This window comes from Cygnus atratus, chromosome 5, assembly GCF_013377495.2.
Source record: "Cygnus atratus isolate AKBS03 ecotype Queensland, Australia chromosome 5, CAtr_DNAZoo_HiC_assembly, whole genome shotgun sequence".
In the NCBI taxonomy this organism is placed as follows: domain Eukaryota; kingdom Metazoa; phylum Chordata; class Aves; order Anseriformes; family Anatidae; genus Cygnus; species Cygnus atratus.
The window spans coordinates 42,636,348-42,640,600 of NC_066366.1; positions in this window are offsets into that span (position 1 = coordinate 42,636,348).

Consider the following 4,253-nt stretch of genomic DNA (forward strand, 5'->3'; position numbering starts at 1 on the left):
GATAGACACCACATTTCCTCTTCCTGGTGGTGGCTTCATTTCAGTGCCCATGGGAAGCAGCACGGAGAGAAAGGAGGTGTAAGGATCATTAGGAATTAAGTTGAAGATGATAAATTATACACACAGTAAAACCAGTATGAGCAGGGAAATTAACCAATAACTACTAGTTGATGAATAGGGCTTAAGCACTCACTGCATGCTCCAGGCTGAGAAGAGGGCGGACATGGCTGGTGGCTGGGTCGGCACGGCTGGGAGGAGATGTGGTGCTCTCCAAACAGCACGCAGGGGAACTGCAAGGGTGCCTAAATTTTACAGGGCTTCCCAATCTCTTTCCAGAACTGGGTGTTTGCTGGTGCAGGGAGGCTTGAGCAGGACAGGACACTTCAGGAGTGCCATACTGCTGCTCTCTTCTTAGGCTCTTCTCAGGGCATTTGCAGCCAGCTACCTCCAGAACCAGAATACCAGTCTTCACAATCCCCTTCTTGACCTTGGCTAGCCCTTCCTTTGTATTTTCTTGTGCTCTTCTTTCATTCTGATTCTATTCTATACATGGAGGAAAAGGCCCACAAGACAGTTAGTAAAGATGGTTTTGTGGAGTGTTTAATGTATGAGACAGCCTGTTTAGAGTCAATGACTCTCAGAAAGGACCGTGCTGTTGTGCATTAGCTAGATGTGTGGCTGGCAACTTGGTGTAGCCAGGGAGAACATCAGCGTGCTGTGTCTGCCACGTGCTCCTGGGCAAGCCAGGCACGTGCACAGGGACACATCCTGCATGCAGAGCTCTGCCTTCGGCCCGAGTGCTAATATGGTTCATTACGTGATGTGCATCTTCCTCGCTGGCTTTCCCAGCTCGGGCTGTCAGCTCACATCTTTCCCCCATAATCCATTGACATTCTCATTAAAACTACCACCGCTTTTCCCTGGTATCTTTGCAATCAATCTCTTGTTGCTTGAAGCATCATTGCAAATGCCATTTCCTGATTAAGAAGGTCAAGTACTCAGAGTGGATCTTCTTCTTGTCCACCAGAAATTACCAGCAGCACCTCCTGACGCAGTGGGGTTGTTTCCCTTACATTTGCAGGAAAGATTTGACTCTGATCTATGACCTTCATTTCAGGAAATACTGCTTACCTCTCTGCAAGCTCCATATAGCTAAGTATGCATTTTATTTCTCTCTTCCACACACATGCATAAGAGAGAGAGATTTATTTTCCATAGCATGAATGGACCCAGCTTCCCATCTGCACACATCGATGGAGCCGCAAGCAGGCAGTACACACACCCCGGGCTTTCAGAGCAGACTCTGGGCCAGGTCAGTGCATCTGTTGCTGACAGGGTAGGTGGGCAGTGGGCCTGACCTCTGGGAAAGTGCGTGCTGGCTGTTTGCAGGTAATGCAAGGATGTCTGATGTACAAAAGGTGGCTTGGGTTGCCAAGTGCAAGCCTGCAGGTCTAGGTGAAAATCTCCAATGGGTCTCCCTTGACCCATTGCTCAAGTGCTCAGTGTTGCAAAAGGCAGGATTTGGGGAGGAAAGCGGAGGAACATTTGGTGAGGGGCAGGATGCTGGGGTGGGGAGGGGAAGACCCTGGGCAAGAAGCTGCACCAGCTGCTTGCATGGACACGGGAGCAGGTGGAGACCCCTGAGAGGCACTGCTGGAGGCAGTACTAGCTGGGAGCAGGGGGCTGGGTGACATTCGTCAAGACAAGCAGTTGTGTTTAAACTGCAGCAGTGGCTTGGACAACTTGAGCTGCCCGTCATGAGCCACGCTGCCTGTTGGCATGGGGTTCGGGGTGGTGGGCAGCACCTTGGGAACACCTTGCTTCCCCCAGCCAGCCAAAAAACGGAGGTCTGGAGCAGTGGAGAAATGCCATGCCTGTGAGCATCGAGCCACTCTGTCCCGCCAGGCCAGCAATTGTGAAGAGCCAATTAGCATATTTTAATGTAACTGATTAGTGCCTGGTCACGCAGCCTGGGTGGCGGGTGATGTTTGAGGCAGATTTGAAATTACAAGCATGCACACGGCAAACCGCGAGGGAGCCAGCAGTGGGAGAGATGATTTCCCATCTTAGCAGCTGTGGCCCCTATTTCTCTGCTATTACCCACAGAAAACTGCCTTCAAACAGCCCTGCCAAGGCCCAGGGTGAACACTTGAAAATTAAGAAATTAACTTTCTTAATTAACGCAGCGGAGGTGGCTGGTGTGACTGCCGGGGGGTACAGATGTGGGATGCTGAGCTGTGTTTAGGCTCTGGGTGCAGTGTGGGGCAGCCCGGAGGCCCCCACCCAGGCTGTGCATGGGGGTGGCACTGCCACAGCCCTGGGGTGGCTGTCACAGCTCCCTGGGAGTGCTCCAGGGCTGCAGTGCTGGTACCCAATAAAAGAAGCTGCTGCCTGCAGGAGCCTTGTTTCCTTAGCTACCGCAGCCAGGAGGTGTTTCGGGAGGTGGCAAGCAGCTAGGAAGGGAAAAGGCTGGGAGAGTCTGGGGAGCAGCCTCCCTCCTGCCTCCATCCCAGGGGCTGCCCTAGGCAGGGGGTTGCCAGCTCTTCCCTTGTGTGGTTACTAAACTGCTCAGACATCATTTTCTGGGTGTCTGCTCGATGCCCTGGGGCCCAGCTAAGCACTCGTGGCTGTGACAGAGGTGAATGCTGAAGGGCTGTGGTGCTGCGCCGTGCCAGCCATGCAGGAGAACCACCCAGCATCTCTGTGTCATCGCAGGTTTAATCTCCTCAGGTGTGAGCTTCCCTCTCTACCTGCGGGATGACCCCCCACTGGTCACAGGGATGAGAATAAACTCGTTCCTGCTTTCAAAGCATGAACATAATGTAATGAGAAAAAAAAATCCTCCCAGGAAACAGGTAATTCTGTCCTCGAAACAGTCTGCAGGCAAGGAAGCCTGGGGCCACATCCAGGGCTGTGCAGAGGGCGTGCTAACCCAGCACTGTGTGCAGGGCTCCTCTGCCTGACCCACAGTGTGGTGAGAAACCGTGCTGTAATGCACACACATGGGGTGCCACATGGGTGACGGTCACCTCTGCCCATGGTCCCCCTGGTGGACCAAGGGAGGGGAGCTGGCGATCGTTCATTCGGGAGCAGGGCACCTCACCATCTCTGCTCAGGTTTGTCAGCTCTGCTCAGGATTTCACCATAGCTTTTGCCAGTTTAAGTGCTGGAGCACATTGGTTGCCAGCTCAGTGGGTCAGAGAAGCCGTGGGTTATGAACAGTGCAGCCTGCATGCACTGAGAAGTAGGGGGTCTAGCCCTGGGGACCCAGAGGCAACCCCCAATCACAGGTCATGTTAGAAAATCCCCATAACTTTGTCTCTCCCCCTGTGGCTCAGGGTTTGCAGAGCATGTGTCCTGCTCAGCCGGCACAGTCCTGTCCGCTCGGTGGCTCCTGACACAGCCAGTGTCACCCGCTGCGAGGCAGCTGCCGAGGTCACAGAGCCCCGGTGACGCTGTAGGACCGGCGCTGGCTTGTCAGGGTGAGCGGGCGAGCTGAGTGACTTCACATCGTGCGTGTTGCTGGAGCTGAAGGAGACAGAGAGAGATGGCAGCTTGTGTTTTTTGGCTGGTCCCTGAAGCGTTAGTCATGTTGTTTGGGCTGTGGTAGCTCCTTGGAGTCACCGCTCGGGGACAAAGGTCTCATTTATGGTAAAGTTTTATCCGAAGGCATTGCACTGTAGCCCGCCTTCGCTCCACATGGCTCCAGCAGAGCCAAAATCAGCAGAGTGCCATCTCAGGGTCTCAGCCCTGAGGAGGTTTAAAAGAAGGGGAGATGCTATGGGACACACCTGGCTTCTTCTCTCCCCTTGGCCCCTGTGGGGGCCCTGTGGTTCCCCGTGGATGACGAGCCGTGCCACCCTACATCCCTTGCAGTACGAGGGGAGGCCGGCAGCCCATCACACACTTGGTTCCCGGTGCCCCCGCTCTGGCAGGCACCTCCACCACAGGCTCGCCAGGGAGGCAGGGGCGTTCGTCCCCCGGGCCCCGGGCCCCGGGCCGTGCCCCAGCCGCCGCACACCGCGGCACCGGCAGAGGCTCCGCGGCACCGGGCCCGCTTCGGGCCGGGGGCGGCTCCCCCGCAGGCCCCGCGGCGCAGGCCCCGGCGAGGCGGCGGGGAAGGAGGCGGAGGGGTGCGGGCGCCGCAGCGGGGCGGGCGGCGGGGCGGAGCGGAGCGGCGGCCCCGGCCCCTTCCCTTTCCCCTTCCCCTTCCCCTGCCCGTGCCGGGCCGGGCACCCCGCGGCCGGGCGGGG